This window comes from Notothenia coriiceps, unplaced genomic scaffold (assembly GCF_000735185.1).
Source record: "Notothenia coriiceps isolate Sejong01 unplaced genomic scaffold, NC01 NC01_scaffold00033693, whole genome shotgun sequence".
NCBI lineage: Eukaryota > Metazoa > Chordata > Actinopteri > Perciformes > Nototheniidae > Notothenia > Notothenia coriiceps.
The window spans coordinates 1077-14298 of NW_011366394.1; positions in this window are offsets into that span (position 1 = coordinate 1077).

Consider the following 13222-nt stretch of genomic DNA (forward strand, 5'->3'; position numbering starts at 1 on the left):
GTGTAGTTTGCAGTATATATGTAGATTAATTACCCTTTAATAATGAATGTTTTCATAATTGCACTGCCATTAAAACACAGTTGGAGGCAGTGCTTGTTGTTGTTGAGTGAGACCACACCGCTGCTCCCAGATTGCCAGGCAAATTGTTTTTGCATGTTGTTATCCAGGACTGAATCAGGGCTGACCTTTAAACGTGAGCTCCAGGCCGACTAATCTGCCCCTGCTGAATGCATCAGTCTGTGTCAAACCTCTGGAAAACAGAGTGGAGCTGCTGTTTGTAGTGAACTCACTTTCACCCACTAAACTGCCCACTTTGATCTGTTCATTCTGTCTCTCTTCCTTTACATCTTTGACTTTCATTTGCCGTTAGTTTTTATTTAACGGGTGACGCTTTTACATTATTTCAGCAGTGGAGAACGAATTACCCCAATGAGATGAATTGGCTCCAGTTGAATTAACCATACATTAATCATAAATGGATAAAGGTTATTGACAGTTTTTAATACATTTTGACCAGATTTCATTTCTTTCTGTTTAAGGTTGCCACTTAAATATTAGCAGTACATTTAGCAAGATAATATATTTTCAATAATAGTATCAGACACACCAAAACTAGCTGAAACTAGAATGGCATCTCCCTTCCTGAGATGAAAAGTCTTCTGGTTTCCCAGTGTTCATGAGCTTTAATGTGCAAACAACAAGGACATTAGAAGAAAGTGTGACACATTACACATTTAAAAAAACAGTTTCCAAAATTGTTTTACTGGCTTGATGGGATATCGTGGGAATGTTGCCCCTTGAAAATTCCTTTTTCCGTTTTGGATCTTGGAGTTTTCTACCTTGGCCAAAGCTACACCCTTCCACCAGTTTTCATGAAACTCGGGCCTGTACTTGTTCCTGTAATCCTGCAGACAGACAAACAGACAGCCTGTTATCATGGCCGGGAAGCAAACAGTGCCCTTTTCTATTTCTGCCCTGCTGCCTTTTTACTTTTCTCTCTCATTCTTTCTCTCTCAGAGCGGATAAAGACATGATTAAGGATTTTGGTGAATGTGTGTGGCCTGCAGATCTGCTGCATACCTGCCGGCTGCACGCAGGTACTCTTAAATCTTCCTCTAACATCGACCTTCTGTCCAAACAACTGTGGATACGCGTGCCATGTGAATCACGCTGACTCAGTTGGGAGGCTGTGTGAGTTTTTGGTTCAGACTTTTGATGGCAGATCACAGAAGACAATACTTGTTTCAAGTTGTAGGGCAAACACAAGCATTTGAGGATAGTTTCTGTGTGAGAAGAAGGAAGGGGAAATTCCAAAAGCTCTCAGTCTTTAAAGTGACCAAACGTACAGCCGCAGAATACTCTTCTGACGGATCCACCAGAGACAGCCAGTAGTCGGAAATGAAAACTGTGTCACACCACAAAAAAAATTCCTAGCGGGTTTATCCCTTTGGCGTCGCCGCTTCACGACATGAACAACGCCTGAAAGCGAAACCCACAACTGCTGGCCATTCGTCTCGCATAACTCTGTCAGTGCCTCACTGCGGATGGCTGAGGACGAGGAGGAAAATCAGGAGGGAAAAAAGAGTCCCGCAGACATACAGGGAATCAAATGGCTCACATGGTAATGCTCCCTGTGAGCTGTCAACAAGATATGAAACTCTACGCCTCATGAACTCTCCGGTCCTCCAGAGAGCTCCATTTTCTGGCCCTGCTACCGTATCCCGTTGCCACCGCCGGGAATTCACCTCCAGATAATTCAGAGAGGCCTCACCTTGACGCAGTGGGCGAGCGGGTGAGCAGACACTGGGAATAAGGTTTCCATCAGCTGCAAGCCACCTGTCTGAGCCGTGAGATCACACACAGGCGCTGGAAAATACCTGCGAGGAATGAAGCAGTTTGTCCGGAGCTGTAGGGTTTACTGACGGACGTATTGCTGTTGTCACGGGGGAACTCAAAACGTGCAACCCCCACATTGGGGTTCTTGGAGTGACAATTGGTCCTTTATACCTAAAAGTCCCAATTGATGATTCTGAGTGAGCCTTTTTTAATAGTTTAAAAAAGTATGCCAAGGACAACTTGATTTCTATTTAAATAGCAGTGACTGAAATGATTGTATGTAATGTACAAGATGTAACTCTCTGCAGCTCTAATGGGCTTTTTATGTTCTAAATATTAACCATGATTCAAAAAAGCAGTAGGCAAGAAAGCCCAGATTAACCGTTACCCACTTTATTTGATCGATAAATCACCTAATTGTTTAAAAGAATTTAAACATATTATTACATATTATAGACCACATGTGTCAAACTCAAGGCCCGGGGGCCAAATCAGGCCCGTGGTGGATTTAATTGCGGCCCGCAGGATAATTTCTAATTACTATTAGATCTGGCCCGCCGGTATATTGCAGGCATACCTTCACTCCATCCTGAGGGTCTCCTCCGCTCAGAGCCTGAGCCCAAACATTGATGAACTTACACCCGAGATGAGATGCTAAGTATGCACCCAAGATGAGATGCCCAAGGTATCTGACCTAGAATCACAGAGCAGCAACGCTGAGTTTCAATGGGATGTTTTCCTTCTACACCTTTTCTCTCACGTCAACAGGTCATGTCTGGTTTTCTCTTTGAGGGAAATAGTTTTGTTGAAGCTGTTGTTGGCCTGTGGAGAAATGTAATCATAAGAAATGACTCTTGAAAAGCTGCAGATAGAGCCATAAGAAATGAATGCAACTGATTATTTAATGTTTAATGTTGTTTTTATAGGCAATCATTTAAGCTTTGTTAGTTCCAGGTTTAATATGTGCTATAAGTTCATTTCAATAAGTTTTGCAATAAGCATTGAACCAGTCCAGCCCTCGACTAGTACCCATTTTTTAATGTTGGCCCACTGTGTATTTGAGTTTGACACCCCTGATAGACGATGGAGCCCAAACCAGCGCTTACACTAGGTGCATCTCACTTCGGTTCCGGAGCGTCACGTGAAGCGACGTCCGTTTGTTATGATGACGCCGCACAGCTGATCGTCTGACAGCAGCCAGATCAGTGCATGCGCTGCATCGTCCAATCAGTGAGCGATACACAGTAAGGGGGCGGGGCGAATGTCTGAGGATTTCATCAGAGGATGGTCTGGTAGTTCCTCGATTATCGCTCCTCCGTTATCACTCCTCGCTCCTCGGTCCTCGGTCCTCCGGCAAAAATAAGGCCACTGGGACGCTAAACAAGATGGCGCAGACAAATCAACTTCCGGTGATACCGAGCCTGAGGAGCGAGGAAATGAAAAATAACCGAAGTGAGACGCACCCAAAGATCCAAATTCATGCTAACGTTCCTCCATACCTGCAAATAAGTTCTTTATCAATTTATTTTCAAGAATACTTGGTTTTACTGTGAATACTTTTTTCTGTTTAAATCTAGGAGAGGTGTTTACTTTTTGCGAGTTATGCATTTTTTTTGTATGGATCCTCTGCAGGGAAACTGAGATGTCACAGCAGCTTTATAGGTGTACAGTGTAACGTTAACATGTGCACCACTAGATTAAATATATCTACAGTAAAAAATAGAAAAAAACACGTACACCATATATAAACACCAACTGGTGAAATGCTCTAAATGAAGTAAGGAGATACTGTAGGTGAAAACAAAATGTCTGCAGAGAGCAGCAACAACAGCTCAAATGCAGTCATTGCACTTACCACCAAACCAATGAAACCCATTTCAAACACTTGATGATGTTTTATAAACACGGCACATTGCTTCTCATTCAGCAAGTCGTCTTATCTGAGTTCCTTAAAAGCGTCTCTCTGAGGAAACAGAATCAACAATAAACTCCACATTCCAGCGTGTCTACAGCTGCTGTTGTGTAATAATTTATCCGTATCTGAAACGCACTCTAACACAACAAATGTAACCGCTTGGAGCCCTCCTGGCACCGTCTGGCTTTCAGAGTATATAACAACATTTGAGGTAAAAAATATGACTTCACGTGTTGAGGTGCCTGTCACTGCCGTCAGTGTTATGCATGGCAGAGGAAGTGAGAGGTCTGACAGATGTGGAGAGCCCAGAACCACAAGCTTTAAAACCGAGTCGTATTACTCACACAGTCAGAGATCACTGGGTTTAAAACGCAGAATGGGAAAAGGCTTTGTTTTTATTTTTGCTGCTAATCAGTGCACTGGGATAAGCCCTATCTTTGAATTCCAAGTGAAACAGGAAGACATGATTAGGTTTCAAAGGAAGTGAGTGGAAATGTGTGGTCACCAAAACCAATCTGCAGCGGCCAGCTTTGACCATGGAGCGAACCGATCGAGAGCGTTTCAATAAACCACATCTCATGTATTAAAATAGTGACTTGCAGTTAATGTCTCTTGCTGGGGTTTCCTGATATTTACCTCGTTATTTTATTGAGACAAATAAAATATTACCAGGCCCAGACAAAGCTCCGTTTCTACATAAAGGCAGAAACACGTCTTATTATCAGTTGTTCCACAATAATAGCATAGAAACAGCTTTTACTATACATGTGGGTCCACCCAGAGCACTCATATACGTAGGAGGCCTCATGCCACAGGAAACAGTGTTTGAATGAAAACAGCAATGCTTCCTTTATCTAGCTGAGATTTCATCGCACAGCACCAGGAAAATACATAAGAAGAAGATTGCAATCACACAATATGCTATACATCCACCACATTTCTCCCTTTTGGCATGTTTATTTGCAAAGTAGAAGAGCAATAAAACATTTTCTGTCCCTGCAGATAATGGCCCAGCAAGCGTTGTTGAATATCAATGTAGAACAAAATATGTGTTATGTATTGCTTAAAGGTGGGGTAGGTCATTTTGGAGAAACCAGCTCGAGTGCGAATTTGAAAATACACAACCGGGAAAAATATGCCACTTCCTCACAGAGCCCCTCCTCCAACACACACGAACGCGCACATGACCAATGAGGGCACGAGATAAGTTTGTGCACAGATGGAAGGCTGACAGGCAGGTAGGCCATCCAGTTATTTTAGCCGGGCCGGCTCAGATGATTGGTCGTGCTTTTTGTGCTACGGCTTCCACAGATGAGATTTTTTTATGGATTTGTTGTCAAAGCACTTCAGATATTCATTGCTATGGGGATGTTAAGAGCATTCCATGGAATATAACAAAAAGTGTATCTCGAGCCGGTTTCTCAAACTTACCTACCCCACCTTTAAGGTCAGTTGCGTAACAATATACGTTGAATTGAATGTTCTGATTTCTCGATTCCGGTTGCTTTACCTGAGTCTCCCTGTCAGAAGCAGTTGTGTTTCAGTATCTTTCTCGAGTACATTGCAAGAGGAAGCAGGGGTCAAACCACCAACCCTTCAGTCAATATATGTTGTGAATGAATGAAGATGATGCTTCATCTGGTTCCTAAGTGAGTCATCTCCTGGACCTTAATCCAGATGAGCAGTACAATTGATCATTTATGTCAAAATGGAAATTATAGTGTAGCTATATCAGATACAATATATATGTAATGTGCCTGTCCCTGCTCAATAAAGAAAAAGTTAATCCGACTTAGGGATGTTGTTGAACAAAATAAACATCAAAACCAATCTGAAAAATGTATTTTACCTTAAATGAGACAAACTACAAACTGATGGGAAAATTGGGCTAGAAAATCCAACCAGTGTCAGCCCACATGGTATATACAGTGCTTTAAAGAAACTAAGAATCAATATTTAATTCTAGAAATAATAATATAAAAACAGTGTGAAAGCGGTCGCTCGTAGTGATCAACCTATGGAGAAGTATCATCTAAATATTCCCTCAGCTTTAAAGAGCTTGAGTATGTTATAGTATAGTATATCATAGTATAGTATGTAGAATAGAATTGGGAGGGATGAAACCCTCGTTAATGGTCTCACATGCAGAGCACACAGCACACACAGTGACATGTGTTCTCTGCTTTTTTTTTACCCATCCTAGCACCAGGAGTCTATACTAGGAGCAGTGGGGCCAGCCTATTGCACAGCGCCCGGGGAGCAATGGGAGTGAGGGGGGAAAGGAGGGTGTTCCGGTGCCTTTGCTCAAGGGCAAGCACAGCAGGGCAGGAGGTGAACTGGGACCTCTCCAAGTTCCCACACTCCATAATTTTTAGGTCTGTCGGGGACTTGACCCGGGGAGCCCTACAGCTCATACAGTCCACGCCCTATGACTGAAGCCACTGCCGTAATATCATAGTATAGTATAGTAATATTAGTAAGCTTTGGTTTATAGCTGGTTGGCCCTTCCCAACTCTATTATTTGGTCGCTCTCACTGCTTTCAGCTCGTGTTGGCTAAGGAAGGCAGCGGTTTTCTGAAAACAAAGTTTAAAAAAACTCCACCTATACACCACTTTGCTCCAGCAGCAAAAAACAGAACGACACAGTTAGAGACTATAAACTGCTGAACAATAGTGCAGCAATTTATCAGCTAAAAAGCACAAGATATTTCCCTCTGGAAAGAAAACAGAGATATCAAAGAGAAGAACAATTGGACTTACATCCATTCAGGTGGACACGAACTGAGACCTCTGAATGAAATGAATGATGTTGCTCTGGATGTCTTGACACTGTTTCCATTTCAAATGTGATCAATAGGGTGAAGGCTGTTATACAGCTTTTTGTTTTCCACCTCACACCTGCAAAGTGGCCAGAAAAAAATTCTGTTTTAATCCCACACCAAATGATCCATTGGAGTACATGAATCTNGTCAGGGCCTTAAAGGTGTGTGAATGTGTGTGACTGTTATCTTCCTTGAGGTGCATGGTTGTATAAATGTGTGTGAATGATGACTCTCTATGTGTAAAAGCTCTTTGAGAAGTCGTAAAAACTGAATAAATAATCGAAATGCAGTCAATATACCAAAGTCATAACCATCTAACCATCTAACCATCAAATAAAGGTCAAAAACAAGTCAGATATTAAAAAAAGGGTGTTCAACCAATGACAACGATTATATGTATAGTATCTAATTAGTCTGCAGATAATTTTTCAATCAATAAATTCAGACCTAAAATATTGAGCTTGATTCACAGTTTTTTTTACTTTTTCTGATTAATTTTAAATGTGTTCAATCCTGGGATTTAATTCTTCATTTTCATTTCTGATTACCAGTCATGTCTGATATTTTTTTATAGGAACAATACAACTTTTAGTCTGTAAAACATTTAGAAAATGGTAAAATGTTATCATTTTGTGTTTGATTTCTCAACATTTCAGATAAAATATCATTTTACTTTTACACATCTTGTAACTTTCATCATTAGATGGAGCTTGATCAGTTGTCAGTAATATAGTTTAGTTGTTGTAAATGTAACATTTTATATTTCCCAAGTATCTAGAACAGGGGTGTCAAACTCCATTTCAACTCGGGCCACATTAGCATCATGGTTGTACTCAAAGGGCCAGTTTTATATATAAGACTATATAAGAATAAATATATAAATATTTAATATATATAAAATAATGTATAATTTAACATTATTGCCTCTGCATTGGATTATTATCGGATAGGGTAATAACTTCATAATTAACTACGTCTGAAAGCAGAAGTCAAGGGCACACAATTGCAAGTCTCTTCAGTGTGCACGTCACAAAATGATTTAAAAAGAAAAGTCAAATTCTGGAAAAACAAAAAAAAATAAGTGACATTTTGAAAAAAAAGTAACATTTTGAAAGAAAATGTCAAATTCCGAGAAAAAAGTCTAATTTGAGATGCATTGTGGGACATGTAGTTTATGGGCAATGTGCTTCTATAAAGCGGCATGTACTGTAACCGTATAATAAACATATTATATTCTTTGCAAGCTCTTGTGGGGTCACATGAAATGAAGTCGCGGGCCGGATTTGGTCCCCGGGCCTTGAGTTTGACACCCCTGATCTAGAGGATAAAGGACTAAAACTGAAGTTGATTAATTGTTCAACACATACTTTATTAAACTTCCAACTTTAATCCTCTATCATTTTGCACAGGGTTGTGTGAAGCTAAGCTAATCTATTATCACTTTAATTAACTGTTACTTTTTCCGTGTAATTAAGTTTTATTTTTCAATGTTTGGACAACGACCCTCTACTTTGCAAACAAAATAATGAAACTCAACGGAGCCTCAAGGTGGGGACAATTATCTCTCACCCCTGGAATGAAGCCTGGCTAATCAACAGTAAGGCTGTTACCAAAGTGACTTGGGTTTAAAAAATATTCCCTACGAGTCCCAAAGAGACAGCTGGAAGCCATTGTAAGTGCTCGGAAGGTCACGAGGGAAGGACAACCTGTGAGTGCGCCCTGTGAATAATTGTTTTATTCTGAAACAACCTTGGAGAAAGTACCTTCAAGATGGACGGGGGGGAGGTGGGGGGTCGCAGAAAGCATTTATAAGGCACTTGTTTTTACTGGCAAGTGTATAAGACCTTGGAGGCAGCACATATGACACCATTGTGAAGGAAACCATGGACTTTACTGGCACCCTGGAGAAAGAAAAAACACGCGTGACCTTGGGGAACGCCTGGTTTTCACTTGGAAACAATTTCATTTCACACTACATTTGTAATCTAATTACGTGGGGAAATGTAACACCGGGCCGAAGTCCTCGGGTGTGGAGACGGAGCGGAGAAAAGAGCCGGTGATCTCACAGCGTGCTCGCAGGGTTTCTCTGCTACCGTCGGAGGATTCCTCGACCGAGACCTCCCTTCATAAACACCCACAGCTGAGCCGCAGCCATGAGCTGTCAGGCGCCATTAAAACTGAGAGATCTGTACTCCAGGTTCCCAAAATCACGTCTGAGTGTCCCAAACAGGCCCAAACACCTCAGAAACAGACCCCTCCATTACCTAGCCTCAGGGAGAGAAGTTCAGTTTGAAATTCACTTCATTTATACAGTTTTGTATATTTAACGTTTTTAGACTGTAAGTGTAAATATGCACATTGACATTTAATCATATTTATTCGTTTATTTGGCAGGGACATTGATGAACACTTAAAACAAGAAATATCCCAAGTGTAAATATGCCGGATTTAGCTTTGAGCTGCTTTCCATGAAACATTAAGAAAATGAAAATTACAATCATAACAGTACAAATACATAAAATGCAAGAAAAGTGCAAGAGTAGAATACCCAAGTATTTAGGACATTATCTCGTTGCACTGTCATCCCTACTACCTCTGCTTTTACCAGTCTTATTAATTAATTTGTGTCTATGTTTTACTGCAGTGAGAGTTGCCAAAAGACATTTCGTTGTACTTTGTATGATGACAATACAAATAGATTCTATTCTATTCTATTAAAAGACCCCTCCAACCCTTGATATGAACCATGGGAACGCTTTCCGACCTCAACCCCAAACTGCCCTCCCCTTGAAATTAATTAAAGGGGACCTATCATGCAAAATGCACTTTGTGATGTCTTTTATACATAAATATGTGTCCCCGGTGCGTCGGGGAACTCACGCAGCGTCAGAAAATAAAACCCTCTCTCTTTTCCTCCGTACCCAAATCTTTTAAAAACGGGGGTACAACGAGCGGATTCAGATTTCCATCTGAACTGACGTCAAATCGGCAGCGGACCCACAGCAAATTGCTATCAGAAACAATGCCTGACGTGTTTTGGACGTAATATCGTCTTTGTTTACATTAGCAAGCCTCGCTAACACTCAGAGCTAACCTGTACTGGAGAGCACATGTGTTTAAAAAGCAGGAAATATTGACGTGGTTTAAACAGGATGGCGTTTTATCACAATCGAATGTAACTTTATCTCCGGTAGAATTCTGATCAGGCATTAGCTCCGCCTCCTCTTCTTCTTCTTCTTTTTCAAGCTAAGGACCCAAGATCCGCGTTTCTCTAACAGGGCTTCAAAAGAGGGGTATGAGCAGTACGAGGCATGGCTACAACGGGGGATCTGTTTGGTATTTTAAGCAAAAAACTTCACAGACATGTTTTGTATAGGTATGGCCCTACAATACAATTTTCCAATATAGCATAATAGGTCCAGAGAGTACTTCTTCAACCACGGGTCATACTTTTTCAGGGACAATTTTTCTGTTGCAGTTTAGAAAGATTGTTTTATGCAAGAGGCACTTATTGTGTGTGTATAGGGCTGCGACATTTCATCATCAATCTATAAAATGTCAGAAAATAGTGAATACATTCCATCCCAGTCATTAAAAGTCCATGATAATGTATTTTAATGTCTGTTCTGAAATGGGTGGTTTTGCAGAATAAGTGTTTTTCTCGATGCTAATACTTTTAAACGTAGTAAAGCAAGAAAAGCCATTTTTTACATCACTGATTGTTATGAGATCTACCGTAACCTGGCCCTCTTTTGCCCCTGTACTCTTCCTCATCTGGCCCATTATTACACCGTGGAGAGAACAAACAGTTTCCCTGCTTAATAATTCACATCACTTTCATCTGATACTCAGTTACCATGGGCAATTTAGTAGTTGAATAATTTTGTGAAAAATTCATTTATTATCGCCGTGCGTTATGAATCTGGGGAGACGGAGAGTGGTGGAGGATTTTTTAAATTGCGTCTGTGGAGCGAGGGATCCGAGGGAAGGTAATGTGTTCTAATGTTCTCAGCCATATGCATTGTTTTCAGGGCTCATCGGTTTTACATCGATTCCCACTGAAGTGTTTAATTGCATCATGAATATGATCTAATTCTGTCCTTTTCACTGAAACTGGAGCACTCTCTGCAAATGATGTACGGCCTTGACAGCGCCACATCAGGATGTATTTTATATGGAATGTAAATTATAGTGTTAAATTAGCCTGGAAAGATAACTAGCTGGCACGGGGGAATGGACTCAACAGTTTAATTTAGTGTCAAAAGGCCGTGAAGGGATAAATCTCCTCTCTCTCCCTCCTCTCTCCATGATGCCATATTAGGCTTTAATCATTCCTTTTTTCTTGTAATACCGCTTGTTTCTCACTGCTGCCTAAGGAGTTCTGCAGAACTGCGTTTCTCGCACTTTGACTGCTCATAAATGCTTCACAGGGAAGACAATGTTTGCACCTTTAACTTTTACAGCTCCATGAAAACAGCTTTTCCCCGAAAGGTCCCAAAATGGCTGTTTCCCAGTAGCTCTGAGGGAGGGTTGATGGCTGATTTTGGTCAGTCTTGTGAAACAGATGGAGGTCATTAGCTTTGGTTTGGATGAACCTCACTGGGTTTCCTGGCCTTTAATATATGCATTTTCCACCGAGGCTGTTCAAGGGCCAATTGCAAACTAGGTTTTGTGTTTCATTTGCAGAGGTATTGAAATATTGGTTCAACTCTGGCACTAAACGTCATCACGCCCAACATCAGCCGCCTTTAGCTTAGCGGTGGTGACGTGAAGTCATGTGACCATGCTGTAGTTCCTTTATAGCCCAACATTAGCCGCCTTTAGCTTAGCGGTGGTGACGTGAAGTCATGTGACCATGCTGTAGTTCCTTTATAGCCCAACATTAGCCGCCTTTAGCTTAGCGGTGGTGACGTGAAGTCATGTGACCGTGCTGTAGTTCCTTTATAGCCCAACATTAGCCGCCTTTAGCTTAGCGGTGGTGGCGTGAAGTCATGTGACCGTGCTGTTCCTTTATATACTAACATTAGCCACCTTTAGCTTAGCGGTGGTGACGTGAAGTCATGTGACCGTGCTGTAGTTCCTTTATAGCTCAACATTAGCCACCTTTAACTTAGCAGTGGTGACGTGAAGTCATGTGACCGTGCCGTAGTTCCTTTATAGCCCAACATTAGCCGCCTTTAGCTTAGCGGTGGTGACGTGAAGTCATGTGACCGTGCTGTAGTTCCTTTATAGCCCAACATTAGCCGCCTTTAGCTTAGCGGTGGTGACGTGAAGTCATGTGACCGTGCTGTAGTTCCTTTATAGCCCAACATTAGCCGCCTTTAGCTTAGCGGTGGTGACGTGAAGTCATGTGACCGTGCTGTAGTTCCTTTATAGCCCAACATTAGCCTCCTTTAGCTTAGCGGTGGTGACGTGAAGTCATGTGACCGTGCTGTAGTTCCTTTATAGCCCAACATTAGCCACCTTTAGCTTAGCGGTGGTGACGTGAAGTCATGTGACCGTGCTGTAGTTCCTTTATAGCCCAACATTAGCCACCTTTAACTTAGCAGTGGTGACGTGAAGTCATGTGACCGTGCTGTAGTTCCTTTATAGCCCAACATTAGCCTCCTTTAGCTTAGCGGTGGTCTTGTGAAGTCATGTGACCGTGCTGTAGTTCCTTTATAGCCCAACATTAGCCTCCTTTAGCTTAGCGGTGGTGACGTGAAGTCACCGTGCTGTAGTTCCTTTATAGCCCAACATTAGCCTCCTTTAGCTTAGCGGTGGTGACGTGAAGTCACCGTGCTGTGGTTCCTTTATAGCCCAACATTAGCTGCCTTTAGCTTAGCAGTGGTGACGTGAAGTCATGTGACCGTGCTCTAGTTCATTTATAGCCCAACATTAGCCTCCTTTAGCTTAGCGGTGGTGACGTGAAGTCATGTGACCGTGCTGTAGTTCCTTTATAGCCCAACATTAGCCACCTTTAGCTTAGCGGTGGTGACGTGAAGTCATGTGACCGTGCTGTAGTTCCTTTATAGCCCAACATTAGCCTCCTTTAGCTTAGCGGTGGTGACGTGAAGTCATGTGACCGTGCTGTAGTTCCTTTATAGCCCAACATTAGCCTCCTTTAGCTTAGCGGTGGTGACGTGAAGTCACCGTGCTGTAGTTCCTTTATAGATTGTGTAGATTGAGTGGTTTTAAGGTTTGTGTAGGTTGTTGTAGACTTGGTGTAGGTTGTGTAAGTGTGTAGATTGAGTAGGTTGTGTAGGGTTGTGTAGGGTTTGTGGAATTGAGAGATGTAAAAAGTGGAATTGGGAGTTTTTATTGGAGGAAATACAGTGTTTTATGTGGAAATTGAGAGGTTATTAAGGTTAAATTGAGTCGTTTATGGTGAAAGTGAGAGGTTTTTGTTACGTCGTCTTGTTGAATTTGGTGTGTTTTGTTATGTTGGGATTGAGTGCACTCTGAGAAATGACTTCATCTTTTATTGTAAGATGGTTAGATTTTTATTTCCATGTTCGGAGGTGATTCACAACATAGGAGATTTTATGGTTGAATTCAGGAATCGAATACAAGAATTTCCTAAGAAACAACAAGACCTTACAAAGGGAGGAGCGGTGACATTCAGAGAGACCTATTTTCACACATTATAGGTCAAACGATTGGAGGAGTA